The sequence below is a fragment of the Pinus tabuliformis genome, chromosome 9 (genome assembly GCF_031772625.1).
Source record: "Pinus tabuliformis cultivar Carrire ecotype Pingquan chromosome 9, CPIR1, whole genome shotgun sequence".
NCBI lineage: Eukaryota > Viridiplantae > Streptophyta > Pinopsida > Pinales > Pinaceae > Pinus > Pinus tabuliformis.
In genome coordinates, this window is record NC_142307.1 from 739,382,535 (window position 1) to 739,399,511 (window position 16,977).

At 37.4% G+C, this 16,977-nt stretch overlaps 1 pseudogene; it reads left to right on the plus strand.

The window, feature by feature from the left end:
• Positions 1-16,322, plus strand: part of LOC149150818 (putative disease resistance protein At4g10780) — a 39,476-nt pseudogene extending 23,154 nt beyond the window's left edge.
• Positions 16,323-16,977: the final 655 nt, after the last annotated feature.

A 16,977-nucleotide genomic window follows, 5' to 3' on the forward strand; every position in this document is an offset into this window, starting at 1 on the left:
TCTAGTGGATTTGTTGATTGATCACTAACCATTTTGACTTGATTAATTAATGTGATATTTTTTTTAACCATTAACCATTTTGATTTCATCAATGCACTCCCCCATTTAGTGGAAGAATTACCTTTCTCTTTGACTCATGTTTTAATTTTTTGTGTAAGATATGTCTTTCTTCGTAGAATGATCATGTTTTGATGACTTAGTGAACTTGAAAATCAAGTTTGAAAATTAAGCACAATATCCATAATGAAGCATTCAGAAAAAATACATCCATAAGAATAAACTATCCTTCAACTCCCTTATTTTGACAAGATAATTCTAAAACAAAAGTAAAAGCATTTGATTTTATTATGTGTATGATTTTTTCAATTATAATGACATGCTCAAATATAATAAGAAAGCTTCATTGATTTCTACATACCAATATCTCTTTTACTTTTCATGCCCACAATTCATATTTTGAAAAAAAAAAAAAAAATGTATCTAATCAATACCCACTCAAAATCTCTTTGTGCTTCAATGAAATCTATTACAAATAATTTTATTCTATGATGGCATGGTTGTTTATATGCAAATTCTCCTTCTTATCCTTCAATGAAATTTGTTATGAACAATTTTATTTTATGAAAGCATAAATATTTATATCTAAAATCTCCCTTCTCATTCAACAATTTTATTATATAAAAACATAAATATTTATATCTAAATTTGTATTTCAACATTATATATAAATTATTTATTTATTTTATTTTTATTTTTATAAAAATATGTGTTTGTATCCAAGTTTTTGCTTCAATAAAATACGTATTTAATTTATATTTCCTTGTTTAAAAATTTTATTACATAAAAATATAAATGTTTATATCCAAATTTATATATATTTATATCCCAATTTATATTTTAATAAAATATATATGTATATTTTTTAAGAATGTTAACTTACACAATATTACAATTCTCTATTTTCAAGAACCTTATTTCTTAATTTTCTATAACATATAAAAAACTTGACAATCAACTCAAAATTACTTATTTTTACTTTGTAGTAAATGTGGGTGGTTGGAAAGTGAACGCAAGCTTTTATATATGTTTATATATTTCTTTTGCTAAAACTCAATTGCCGCGCTTACGTATAGATTAATGGCTCTCAATTATAGGAGAATTTTAATTTTAATTCATTGAAGGTGAGTAAATAATAATTATAATATATATAATTATTAAGAATCATTCAAAGGTGAGTAAATATAAACATAAAATATATAAATACGAAGAAGTGTGTAAATTGTTAATCAATTGGATTTGGTATCTATAAAGAGATAATATATAAAAAGAGATAATTCTTTATATGAATAAAGAAAAAAAAAACAATTAAATTTTTTTAAAAGGTTGAATATAAATAAAGGAAAATTAAAAATAATTAGAAATATTTAATTTAAAAATTAAAATTATATAGAATAGCATAATTAGATTGGTGACTTTTATGAATAAGCATATGATATATAATTTTTGTTTGTTTGAATTAAATTTAAACCAAATTTACAAATATGTTGATAAAGGTTACATTTTTTTTGATAAGAATATGAAAGATTTATAATTGTATTATTTTTTTTTTCTTTCATATTTTTTTTATGTACTGATTTAATGGTTATAGCAAAATGAATTGTCAAACTATATCATAATAGAAGAGTTGAAGTTTGTGGCTTGTTAAATCTTTTTTGAACATTTGAGGCTTTGTTATATTGATATAATCATAACTGCAAGGCCATCTCCTAAAATTGAACGTGGAACAATAAGCTCTTTCATCAGATGTTTTGGAAAAAGTATCTACATTTACCCTAGTTATAAGGACATTTGCTATTTTTGAAGGTAAAACAGTGTTAGTGGAGCTTTTCTATCCATGCTTTATTGTAAATCCCATTATGCTTTTCTTATTCTGACATCCTCTTTCTGCCTACACCACAGAGCTGCGAGAGTCGAAGCATAAGATGCCAACGCAAAAAGAAACACGCAAAGCATAAGATGTCAAGAAGATTATGGATGTTGTGGTTTAAACGTGGGGACTCCTACTGCAAGGTTAGATAGGGAGGTTTAGTCTCCACAGGCTTAGTGATTCAATCAGATTGGGTGGGGAGGTTTAGTCTCCATAAATTTAGTGATCCAATCAGATTAAGTGGAAATGTTTAATCTCCACAATTTTAGGCAAAACTGCGTATGATTGACCGTTGATCAACTTGAAAAAAAGCATAAGATGCTTGACAGCTGCTCAAAGTGAAAAAAGGCATCTTGAGAAAAAAATTGCAGTTTCTACATCCACATACATACAAGTTAGTTGCAAATTTCTTCTTCTTAATCTGCATAAATTTTTGTCTACATAACTTAAAATTTGAGCATGCACACTATATTGTATATTCAAATCAAATAAGGTTACGTATAAATAAATTTAGTGTTTTCTCAAGATAGGTAAACTAACCTTGGACACACAATCACCTAGTTGAGAGAATATCTCAACTACACACCAATCTAGGAACATCTAGATATAGCAACCCTAAGGAATAAGAACATACTCTGCCAGATAGAAATAATCACAACTGAGACAAGTAGGAATTACAATTTCCAAGTGACCCCCTTAACAACTACTTGTCTGTCTAGTTGTGGTCAAGCATAACAAAAGAATATGTTGACGTCCATATAAAGGAGCAACCATCCACCAGAATGCATAGGTGCCAACCGCTGCAACCGTCAGTCTGCTAGGATGCCCTTCGCATACATGGTTCTATCAACCCTTATAACTGCATGCATGTACCTGTACCTGCAAATTCCCCCTCCATCATCATCATCATGGGTTTTATCGGATTACCCATAACCATGCTCTGGGTTTTATCAAATTACCCTCAACCATGCCAATAAGGGCTCTAAGCCACCAAGGCTCAACTCAACCACCAATGATCAACACAACCACAAAGGCTCAACTCTGCCACCAAGGCACTCAATTCGGCCACAAAGGCTCAACACAACCACGAAGGCTCAATTGTGCCTCCAAGGCACTCAATTCAGCCACCAAGTCTCACCACAGACCCAACTTAACTAGGCTTGGGGTTTTCTCAGCTCACCCTTAGACATGCCAAGGGTTTTGTCGGCTCACCCTAAACTGTGCCTACAGGAATCCCTGTCCACATCACTCTCGCAAGTGATTTATGGCTTACCACAAACCAACACTGCATAGTGGTTTCTAGCTTACCAAAAACCTGTAATTACAAAGTGGTTTTAATATTACCACGAACTTTATAGGGGTACATATGCCTTATCAGGCTTGCATTACACACTCCAATTCTTGGAGTTACCAGGTACATACATTATAAAGACCATTACAAAACAGTGTAGAATTGCTTACTTGTTAGGATGTGTGACTCATAATACAACATGCTAGTGAGTTTGTCCCACAAACTCACACAAACTTTTAATTAGATGTCCATCATCCTTTGAGGTTTCTCCAGCCTGTATTCTCTAATGTCATTTTCACTAGTTTTCTATCATTGTCATACAAATAAACCTTCCTATTGTTGAAATGGCCAATTCCAACACAGACTTATGACAATAGTTGGCTAGACTAATGTATCTTCAATAACTATGGCATGATAAATTAACAATTCATAAAACAATATTCAATTAAAATTAATCATTTTTTTTAAATCACTTGGAGCATATTTTCCATCGAGATGAAACAAGCTTGGAAGCTACAGAAGTGGTAGCCTCAACACACCTCCCTTTTGATTAGTAAGATTTCCTGATTTGACTGAAACCCATGGTGTCCGTAAATTCCCATTCTTTTCTATACTTATTCAAGAGTTTCAACAATTTTGTGGATTTTTCCCTTGCGCTCTTGCTACAACCAATTTGAACTAAGGCCAACAACTTTTGCAAGGCACAAGTCGTAGCCAAGGGGACTTGGGTGCCTACTATTCCATGCCCTCCATAGAATACATTCTCCTTCTTGTAGAAATGCATGGATCCTCCTTTTCCGTGAGAAAGCCCATCCTTTCTGCACATCCACTCTGCAAAAACCTCAAACAGAGTCCCTCCATGACCGTAAAAGAGGCAATGGTCTCTGTAGGCCATGATAATGCAATCTTTCCTCATGATGGAAACCTCCATATCCATGGAGACGACCTCCTGCCCATTGTAAAGATGACAGAAACCCCTTATCAGCTTCAATTTGTAGAGGGAATCCACAACGATCTCCATCTACCTCATCATGAACATGTCCGCATAGAATTTCATGAGCTCTACAGAGTTGGTTTCCACGATGCGGGAAAGGGGCTCGCATTGGTGGGTTGTGAATGGAAGATTGGTTTCTATAGAGATGGTGGTTTTGTCGTTGTGTGATTCAGTCAATACGGATCTCACATAGGCCTCCGTCAACGCATTCCACGATGGTTGTTTTGTCGTCGTTGCAACTGTGCGCAGGAGATTGGACAGGGTTGGGACCATGGCTCTCCCCATATTTATCTCTCCACTTCATATGACTCACTCCCTGAACAGAGCAACAACCCAGTACCTCTTTTTTCCTCTCTTACGCAAGCTTAACAACAACCAAGAATGGTCGAGCCTTATCAGGCCTGTTGGGCTTTGTCACCCTCACTATACCAGGAAGTTGGTGATATTCCCAACATCTCACTCGCTGCAAGAACCTCATTACATCCCACTAATTCTTCTTCCATAGCTCCTCAACGTACTTATACGCCCTCATATTGACAACAACTCTTCCCACATCGAAACAACCCATAATGCTTCTGCACTACATTCCAATTGCCGAACAACATATCCGCTTTCACAACCGGTCAACTGCTTCAACATGTGGGTTGACGACCCTTCCAAAGTTGCAGCAGCATAATCACTTAATCCAATGGACAAATATAAAATCAAAATGCCCAATACAAATACATATACCCTTATTTCCCTTGGCCCAGGAGGGACCAAGCCCCCAAGCCCATACGGGCTCCAATACCAACTTAAAATTTGAGCATGCACATTATATTATATATTCACATCAAATAATGTTACATATAAATACATTTAGTGCTGTCTCAAGATAGGTAAACTAATCTTGGACACACAATCACCTGGTTGAGAGAATATCTCAAATACACACCAATCTAGGAACATCTAGATATAACAACCCTAAGGAATAGGAACAGACTCCTCTAGATAGAAAGAATCACAATTGAGACAAGTAGGAATTACAATTTCCAAGTATTCATTCTGTTTCGTTTTTTCTCTGTTGTGCTTTTGTTTGAAGGTTCAAAAGCCACAGAGGTCGTTTTGACAGGAGCAGTGACCAACATAGTTAGCAATGTTGTTAGCGTTACTTTTGCTCTGCTCTATCAACTAGTAGATGATGTAATTCATTTGGATCGAAATACTCAGCTTCTGGAAGCTTAGTTAAATCGTATGAAGACCCTCTTGTGTGATATCGCCAATTAATTTCAACACGATTAGAGATGTTCACAAGACACTATCAAAAATTGGTTGTAGAGGCTCCACCATTCTCTTGATGATGTCAAATGTCTCGTGGATCGTGCCCAACGACAGAAACGATGTCTACAATGTTTCCTCTGTAGACCAACACTCTTCACACAAGTTAAAGAATGGAATAAAAATTTTGATCAACTCTTTGTCAATCTTGAAAGGGATTTTTCAATACTTGGCAACGTTGAACGAACTGTTTCCTCTGCACCAGATCAGGCTTTGTGGGATCAGGGATCGAAGTTGACCAAATGTGACTGCAGAGATGGCTGGACAATGAAGATCATCAGTTTCGCATAATTGGTTTTTTCGACATGGGAGGCATCAGAAAAACATCTCTCCTCAAAACCATCCACAACGCCTAGAAGAAAGGTAACTTGTTCAAAGCCGTAATTTGGACTGTTTTTTATCAAAATTATAGGATTTCAGGCTTGCAGGCTGATATTGCAAAGAAAATCAATTTGAATCTTGGGAGAAGCTCTAGTGTTGAGATAACAAAGATGGAGCTCTCTGCATGTCTGAAGGAAAATCAATTTCTTCTCATATTAGATGATTTATGGAGGGAACTTCAACTAGACGAAGAATTGGGCATCCCTTTGGATAATGATAAAGGTAGCAAAGTCATAATCTCTACGTGCAGCTTTGATGTGGTGAGAAGAATAGGGGTAGATGACTTCTCCATAGAAATACAACCGCTATCCATGGATGAAGGGTGGAAATTTTTCTACAGAGAAGCTTTCAAAACTAGTAGTGCTCAGACAATGATATGGAGAATGTGGTCACAAAAATTGTTGAAGAGTGTAATAGTCTTTCGTTGGCCATAAAAGTTGTAGCAGCAACCATGAGGGGTAAAACTAGTGTAAATGACTGGCATCTTGCTTTGTGTCAGATAAAAAATATCGATGTTTTCTAGGATACGACAACATTGATCAAGGTCGCTATTGGCGGTTTAAATGTAGTTACGATTGTTTGCTTGACTCTGTCTTCAAGAATTTATTTTTATATTGTGCTATCGTTCCCGAAGATTGGCAGATCATTGTAAATGCCTTGGTGGAAATGTGGATAGGGGAGAAGCTAGTCAATAGCAGAAAGACTAGCTATTTAATGGACTTGGGACTCAGGTACGCAGACTTATTAGTAGAACGATGCTTGTTTTAGAGTGTTTATGATGATTATGGGTATAGGAAGATACAGGTTCACGATGTTGTCCATGACTTGGAAATGTATATTGTGTAGAAATTTTGAATAATATGACACTTATTCACAGAGATTATCCCGATTATACACTATTGCGGAATACATGCATAATACATAACCTCCTCTACGTTGATCATCAATTTAGCAGCATTAAAAACAATGAAACATCAATCGCATGCACACATTAACACAGTATGTAATCCGGGGAAAGCTTACAGCTGAAAACCCCACACTATCTATATATTAATGATTGAGAACATGTAACAATACATAGTACAATACTCCTCTCAAGTATCCAGCACTATCTCCACCTGTTACACACAAAACTAGCTCAAATCCGAACAAGTCACAGGTTCAAAAGTCCTCCGCTGCTTTGCCTGCCTCTATTGCACAATACTAAGTGAGAATCACTCACACTAAAAATCACGTGAGCACAGGCTATAATACTGGGCATATACTACGCAATACTCATTGGCATACTCAATCCATTGATTGTGCAAGATCTCATGCACAACTATAGTCACAACTGATAGCAATCTCAACCTCTAACACCTGTCTCCACTGAATTGTACATGCACTGACATGCAACTGAGTTAACTGATGTATTCTTTAGTTGCTTTATGAGTTAATAATTAATTCACACAACTCATCACTAGTCTATTTGCAGTTAGACTAATTACAACTAGTTCAACCAAGTCAACCTGAACACAACTCCATCAACTCCACATCCAACTCCACCAAACTCAACCACATGAGTTCTAACTGAAATCCTGCATGCAATAGCTCAACTGACCCACAAAGATACTATATTTCCTTCTGACAGCTGCATGTGCCACATCTGTAGCTCAAACTGAAGTGCTCCAAGAGGATAAGATAATGTTTATAATCTAAACATTATTATGAGACAACAATATTTGACTTTTCTATTTTTAGCCTGGCAGTCTAAAAATAGACTTTGATCACACCGCTATGAACCAAAAATAGAAGTCCATCTATTTTTCCCAACATGACCAATCATCCATAAACAACATCCTGCAACTCATAGACCATGATCCATATGTCTAAAAATAGACATAGTCTAAAAATAAACTTTGCGCCATAATTTGCCTGCGGGCCCACTTAGTGAAGGCGTCTCCTTTCCACTAAGCTCCATCATCTTGTTGAATTCTCAACACTCCCTCTCAACAAGATATGGATTATCAGCAACCCCTATCCTGCCTCAGTGGTATTCGAATTTGCTCCTGGTGAGCGCCTTCGTCAAGATATCAGCATCCTGATCCTCCGTTGGAATGTATGAAAGTAACATGATTCTCCGCTGCACACAATCTCTGATATGATGGTACATGATGTCAATGTGCTTAGATCTATCATGAAATACAGGATTAGCCGAGAGTTTAATGCAAATCTGGTTATCACAGTAAATCATAGCAGGCTCTAAGTAAGAACCGAACAAACCGACGAGGATCTTCCTCATCCATATAGCCTCGCATGCAGCCAAACTTGCTGCCATATACTCAGCCTCTGCTGAACTGAGTGCCACAGATCTCTGCTTCCTACTGTACCAAGAAACTGCTATCGACCCGATACTGAAGACCCCTCCTGATGTGCTCTTTCTCTCCATTGGGTTACCTACCCAATCTGCATCCATGAAGCCACATAGCTTCACCTCATCCTCCTATCTGTACCACAATCCATATCCTGATGTGCCTCTCAAATAATGCAATACATGCTTGCCTGCCTTCCAGAAGAGCTTGGTTGGCTTAACCATAGCTTGTGAAAGCTAGTTAACAACATAACATATATCGGGTCGTGTATTGACCAGATACATAAGCAACCCCACCAACTGTCGATAAATAGTGGCATCCGCTTCTTCTGCCGAAGTGGCATCCTCCTTCCTCCAACCTCTAGGAAGAGGAGTATCAATAGGCTTGCAGCCATGCATGTTGAACTTCTCTAGTATCTCCCGAGCATACTTACCCTGAGAAACAAATAGTCCATCACTGCACTGCCAAATTTCCAATCCCAGGAAATAATGAAGGAGGCCCAAGTCCTTCATCTCAAACTCCTTAGCAAGATCATCCTTGCATGAAAGTATCAACAACTCATCACCCGTTAGAATCAAATCATCTACATAAAATACAATGATAAGCAACTTACCCTCCACCACAATCTGGTATAGGTTAGGATCTGCCTCACTCTTGGAGAATCCAAGTCTGGTGAAATAGTTGTCTCTCCGTGTGTACCAAGCACGTGGTGCTTGTTTCAACCCATACAGCGCTCTCTTGAGCCTGCACACATGCGACTCGCTGCTGAAGATCTCAAAACCTTTGGGCTGCTCTATGTACACCTCCTCCTCAATGACTCCGTTGAGGAACACAATCTTCACATCCATCTGATGAATGTGCCACCCCATCTGCGCTGAGAGAGCAAGAATCGTCCGTATGGAAGAATACCTTGCGATAGGTACAAAGGTCTCCTCATAATCGATCCCCTCTATCTGTGAAAAGCCTCGGGCAACAAATCTTGCCTTGTACTTCTCCACACTCTCGTCAGCTGCCTGCTTAACTTTGTAGGTCCATCTCGAACCCACCACTGATTTCCCTTCCAGTCTAGGAACAATCTCCCATGCACTGTTTCTGACAATTGAATCATACTCTTCCACCATGGCATCTACCCATGCGGGATCCTCCACAACTTCCTCGAAAGAGGATGGCTCAGTCACAACACATTTGCTCACAAGAGCCATGTATCCAGTGTACCGATCAGGTGACTGTCTCTGCCTGCGTTGGGCTGTAGGTGGTCCTACAACTTTCTCTGCATCTTGAGCCAGTCACTCAGCTTCTGTCAAGCGCTTTCGCCCTCTGATGGTTGGCGCTGCATGAGTGGTCTCTTCCACTCCATGAACTTCATCCTGTGGCTGATCCACGTCCTGAAGCTCATCCTTAGGAACTAATAGCTCCTCATCTGCATGCAAGTGTGGCTCCCTCTCAAGCGAACACTTCATGGCTTTCTCCTCCTGAAATTTTATATCTCGTCGCACAACAGTCTTGCAACTGTTTGGAAAATACACACGATAGTTGTGGGGCGTATCAGTGTACCCCACAAATATCCCGACCTCTGCGGTCGGCTCCAACTTCTTCCTGACATCCTTCGTCACATGCATGTAAACATTAGCACCAAAAATCCTCAAATGAGAAAGATCAGGCTTCTTACCAGAATAAGCCTCCTCGGGTGTACTCATGCCAAGTATCCTATGAGGACAACGGTTCTGCACATATACTGCAGTATTGCATGCTTCCACCCACAAGTGAAGGGGTAGGCCCTGATCATGCAACATCGCCCGTGCAGCACCCACGATCGTTCTGTTCTTCCACTCAGCAACCCCGTTCTGCTGTGGGTTATGGGGATCTATGAGCTCTCTTCGAATCCCTTCTGCTTTACAGAAATCCTTGAACTCTCCAGAGATGTATTCACCACCATTATCGCTCCTAAGAGCCTTCACCTTCTTCCCCGACTCCTTCTCGACCAGTGCTTTGAACTCACAGAACTTTGAGTATGTCTCGCTCTTCTTCTGCATGAAGAAGATCTAGCACTTACGAGAGAAATCATCAACAAAAATCACATAATACCTGTGTTTTGCTGTCGAAGCTACTGAGAAAGGTCCACACACGTCTGTGTGAATTCTCTTAAGGATCGTCGTGGTGCAACTATCCTTCTCGTGAAAGGTGACTTTCACAAACTTTCCCAAAGTACACCCCTTGCACTGATCTAACTGCGCAAGAGTGCCTTTAGGAAGCCCTACAGTGATCTGCTGCAGTATCTTCAAGGCTCCATGGTGAAGGTGGCCCAATCTCCTGTGCCACAGCTCGCCATCATCCCGGCTCACCAATCCTTCTGCCTTGCATGCCATTGCTGCACAGCCATCTACATGCAACTGATAAAGGTTCCTCACTTGAACCCCTATCTTCCGGGTTTCTCCAGTTGTCTTACTGCGCAATAAAGCCTTTCCCTCGCTGAAAACAACATCATATCCCTTGTCTTCTAACATCGCCACAGAGATAAGATTCTTCTTCAATCCTGGAACATGCATCACTTCCTTCAATACGAAGGGTTTACCAGACTCCCTCTCAAAGGAAATGGTACCGATACCGGTCGCATTGTATCTACCATCATCGCCCATCTCTATGTGCACTCCAAGATCTTTCTCCTCCAGATCAGAAAACAAATCTCAATCTCCCATCATGTGAAAAGACGCACCACTGTCCAAGAACCATACCGATCCCATCACACTTAAAACCAAGCATGCGATCAATGAAAAATCAAGCTCAAACTGCGAGGCTAGAGCCTCTCCTGCTGCAGATCCAACAACTTCAGGGAAAATTTTAAGAACCCCCCCTAAATTTACATGTATAATAAATGGGCGAATCTCCATGGTATATAGGAAAAATGGAAGGCGATTTTATCAATAATATGATATCTATATATAATTTTTTGGCGAATCTCTCACCAGGCATGGCGAATATTTTACTCAATTATAAAATCTTGTGTTTATTGAATACACAAATGAAATCATTGCATTTCTTTAAAATATCTTTTGAAATCAAAATTACCGAAATTACATATCGATAACCTAGTGGGTGTAGGATAAAATTCACCCGTGCCATTCACAGAAAGCATGAGAAAAAACCTAATACTATATATAAAACCAAGAAAAATTCAAATTCATCACTTCTAGGGACCTCGTAACCACCCTGCCAATACACAAGTATGTTCATGTTTGCAATTAGAAAAATTACCCAAATTACAATCTGTTTACTCCAGCATGTGTTAGAAAGTTATAGAAGGATGACTAGTGCAATCAATCCATTCCTTTTAGCCCTGGATTTGTTTATGTTTAAAACAGAAGTATACAAATATACTTGTCCAATGTCTATGCTTTAACCATTCACCTTAAGATGTTTTTACAATATAATTTCCTAAGTCTATTTAATATCTTCATTATCATAAAAACCAACCTATATCCATCTTAACTCCACATCTACCACTCTTAGGGGATGAAATCTATTTATCCCTCTGAGCACTTGGTAGACCCAGAATTAAGATGGATCTAAGATGATAGAATTTCCCCTTTAAATAGTCTATGCTCACATGAATACCATGGTATTACCATGGGTTATCATAAAATTGGAGCTTAAAAATTACTATTAAAATTAATAAAATTAATAGTTTATTTTTATTTTATTTTTTATTTTAACCAAGCTAAAATGTTTAACATACATTAAATTACAACATCCATTTTTGCTCTTGATCGGATCAAATATTTTTTCACTCTATGCTAGTTTTCATATCACGATATTTGATACCTCTCGTAGATCCATAGTAAAGATGGATCTATGCTGGTTTAATTCCCCCATTTAAATAGGCTACATTCCAGGTGAATACCATGGGTCAATACCATGTGCCATTTTTATTTTTATTAATACTAATATTAGGGTTAATAATGTTTTTTTGCATGGTATTAATAACAATCTAGTCCATGGTATTTGTCCCATAGTATTTTGCCTATAGGTTTCACCTAAATATAATGCAATTTTTGAGTGTTCGTAAATATAAGGTGACTTATGGAGTAAATATAAAAAAATGTTTTATTTGTTTACCATACCTCTCATTTATTTATATTTTTATTAATTTACCATACCTCTTTTACAAATATGGTATTTGGCCCATAGGATTCACTTAAATAAAACCTTTTTCTTGAGCCTTTATATTTTTATTAATTTACCATACCTCTTTTACAAATATGGTATTTGGCCCATAGGATTCACTTAAATAAAACCTGTTTCTTGAGCCTTCATAAATAGAACAAATGTTATGGACTAAATATAAAAATAGGTTTTATTTATTTACCATGCGTCTAGTTTATTTATATTTTTATTTATTTACCATACCTTTTGAGTAAGTATAAAAAGACGTTTTATTTACTTACCATACCTCCACTTTACTTATATTTTTATTTGTTTACACCCTTCATGTATATAAGGTGACTTATGGAGTAAATATAAAAAATGTTTTATTTATTTACCATACCTCTCATTTATTTATATTTTTATTAATTTACCATACCTCTTTTATAAATATGGTATTTGGGCCTTTGGCCCATAGGATTCACTTAAATAAAACCTATTCTTGAAAATGGGTGAATGGAAGGTTGTAACTCCTAATTTCAAGGGCTAAATTTACCTTTTTTACCCTCTCCCTTAAAATAAGGTGGGCTATTTGAGGTGATTTGTAAAAATGTACTATGATACAAAATATTCGCCCACTAAAAATTTAAAACCCCTTAATTCCGCCAAAGGGCGAACATTCGCCCCTAAAATTTTCTATGAACAGCTTGCTTGTTCTTCTTCTTCTGCGGACAATTAGTGGCATAGTGTCCGTGCTAGTGACAATGAAAACACTTCACCTTGGACATGTCCTGCTTCTTGCCTTTCGCACCAGACTGAGAAGCTTTCTTGCTCTTCCCCTTCTTTGCTTTGGCAGCCAAAGCGCAATTTTCTTCATCAGTTCCCTTTGATGAAGATCCGTCCCTGGTATTCCGCCTGATCTCCTCCTGCACAAGATCTGACCAAAGTCTCTCCCATCCTAGCAATTTCTCCCGACCATTGACAGAGTCCTGATAGGAATGCCAACTCTTCGGAAGACCAAGGAGAGCCAAGCTCACCAAGTCCTCATCATCGACAGTTACCCCCACACTTCCCAGCTCATCCCGACACTGAGTGAACTTCGTGAGATACTTGGGCATACTGTCTCCCTTCTCACATTTGATGTTTCTGAGTTTATCCTTGAGCGCCAGCTTCCTCTGATCACTCTTGCTTTGGAATAGATCTATCAACACTTTCCACATCAAGTATGGAGAAGCCTTTCCATGCAGGCTGGACACAATGTGATCCTTCACGCCCTCCAATAGAATCCTTCGACACTTTGCTGTCTTCTTTTGCCAAGCATCAACCTGCACAGTATCAGTAGGCTTTGGGACATCAGCCTCTATGAACTCCTTTAGCCCGTTATCATCCAACACTGCCTCCATCCTGTCCTTCCATGCAATATAGTTCGAGCTGCCCTCAAGAGCATACTCCAATCGCAATCCGTTGAAAGACATTGCCACGTTGATACCAAGAAAACACTGCTGCAAATTCGAATTCCACCAACTCCAAACTCAACCGCCTCTAATCTAGAATTCGTGAGAACAAATTATTTCTTGTACAGAGATTGATTGTATGGGCTTTTACCGGATATCTCACCTTCCAAAGGAAGGATGAATCCAGAGGCTACCTGGCCCGATTATAGACTCTGCCTGAAGAAATAAGATGTAAACACTTTCTGAATAATAGATCTAATGATCAACAGCTCTGATACCATGTAGAAATTTTGAATAATATGACACTTATTCACAGAGATTATCCCGATTATACACTATTGCGGAATACATGCATAATACATAACCTCCTCTACATTGATCATCAATTTAGCAGCGTTAAAAACAATGAAACATCAATCGCATGCACACATTAACACAATATGTAATCTGGGGAAAGCTTACAGCTGAAAACCCCACACTATCTGTATATTAATGATTGAGAACATGTAACAATACATAGTACAATACTCCTCTCAAGTATCCAGCACTATCTCCACCTGTTACACACAAAACTAGCTCAGATCCGAACAAGTCACAGGTTCAAATCTCCTCCGCTGCTTTGCCTGCCTCTATTGCACAATACCAAGTGAGAATCACTCACACAGAAAATCACGTGAGAACAGGCTATAATACTAGGCATATACTGTGCAATACTCATTGGCATACCCAATCCATTGATTGTGCAAGATCTCATGCACAACTATAGTCACAACTGATAGAAATCTCAACCTCTAACACCTATCTCCACTGAAATGTATATGCACTGACATGCAACTGAGTTAACTGATGTATTCTTTAGTTGCTTTATGAGTTAATAATTAATTCACACAACTCATCACTGGTCTATTTGCAGTTAGACTAATTACAACTAGTTCAACCAAGTCAAACTGAACACAACTCCATCAACTCCACACCCAACTCCACCAAACTCAACCACATGAGTTCTAATTGAAGTCCTGCATGCAATAGCTCAACTGACCCACAAAGAAAGCGTATTTCCTTCTAACAGCTGCATGTGCCACATATGTAGCTCAAACTGAAGTGCTCCAAGAGGATAAGATAATGTTTATAGTCTAAATATTATTATGAGACAATAATATTTGACTTTTCTATTTTTAGCCTGGCAGTCTAAAAATAGACTTTGATCACACCGCTGTGAACCAAAAATAGAAGTCCATCTATTTTTCCCAACATGACCAATCATCCATAAACAGCATCCTGCAACTCATAGACCATGATCCATATGTCTAAAAATAGACTTTGCGCCATAATTTGCCTGCGGGCCCACTTAGTGAAGGCGACTCCTTTCCACTAAGCTCCATCATCTTGTTGCATTCTCAACATATTGCCAAGAATGAAGAGCAATGTTTCTTCAGGACATGTGAAAACCTCCAATAGTTTCCAACCACTAAAAAATGGATCCATAATTGCGAAAGAATAACAATTGTTCTGTTTTGCCAACATATTTCAACTGCCCCAACCTCCTCACTTTGATGTTTCAATATAATGAAATTCTAAGAGAGGTTCCAGATGGCTTTTTAGTCAATCTCACCTCTCTCGAGGTTTTGGATATGTCGGCCACCAAATTAGAATCGTTGCCCATGTCACTGTGGCATCTTAGATAGCTCGAGTATCTCAATTTAAGTGAGACCTTAATCAAGGTTGTACCTAAAGACATATGTAATCTTTCTTAGCTTCAGTTTTTGCATCTTAATAGCTATAAAAATTTGGAGTCATTGCCTCCTAAGCTAAGAGAGCTTGGAAATCTCATGACTTTAGATTTAAACCATTGTTGTAGCTTAACGGGGATTCCCCGAGAGATATCTCAACTTACATTATTGAATATATTATTACTGGGTACATCAGAGAAAGTGGAAAACAATATAATGGGGTGGAGGAAGTGAAGAGTCTCAGAAATTGCAGTTTGAAGGATCTCACAAATTTCTCAAATTTAGTGAATCTTTTCATACATGTCAAGGCAGGAATTGAAGTCGAGGGAATACGTTTAGGAATTAAGATGGGTATAATGGGAAGTTGGTTGGAGATGAGGGACCTGACATTGATATTCGATGTGGAAGACCATGATGTGGTGGAGGATCTCCCTAGAGACATGCAAAGCATGAAGAAGCTACAACGTTTTTGGCTTCAAAATTACCATGGCAAAAGTCTACCCAATTGTATTTGCGAGTTTCTACAATTGGAGAGGCTATATTTGCATTATTGTTTTCAACTTAGGGATCTTCTGCCCTTGGAGAGGTTTCCAAATTTAAGGTCAATGACATTAGACAACTACACTAACTTGAAGGAGCTAGGAATAGGGACACGGGGAAGTGTCAAGAGATTTCCGATGTTGGAAAGTTTTAGGCTGGAAGACTTACCTATGTTAGAACTATATTTTGATCTATGAAAATGTGTCTTTGCCCATGTTTAAACTATACATTGATCTCATGCAACTTCTTGACTTGTTGATTTTATTGCCAAGAACTTAATATCCAACCATAATGAATTATTGGGTTTTTAGTCTTATTCTTATTTTGACATTTATGTGATTGATGATTTTTCTTCCTACCATGAATAAAAGGATGGAAATCTAAACACTAATTCTCTATGTGACTAACAAAATGACAATGTTGTAATTTAGCAAGAATTTGATTAATTTTTTATCATTAATTATATCATCAACATTCTTACAACTTCTTCATTAATTTCTAAAGTATTCAATTTCCAACAAGAAGTCATACACGCAAAAAATAAATTGGTTTGGACTAATGTGGAATATGAAAGTTGTTTCCTTTGTCACATTTGAAGTCATTTCAATTCTTTTTGAATTGCAATTATTCCAAAGGTTAAAGAATAATATTTGAAATATCATCTATATATATATATATATATATATATATATATATATATATATATATATATATATATATATATATATACATACATATACATATACATATTTATTCTTATGACTCATATTTAATTAAACTTTCCTTCATCAATTCATTTCTAAATAATAATTCCATCTCATAACTTGGTAAGTAATCATCAACAATCTCTTT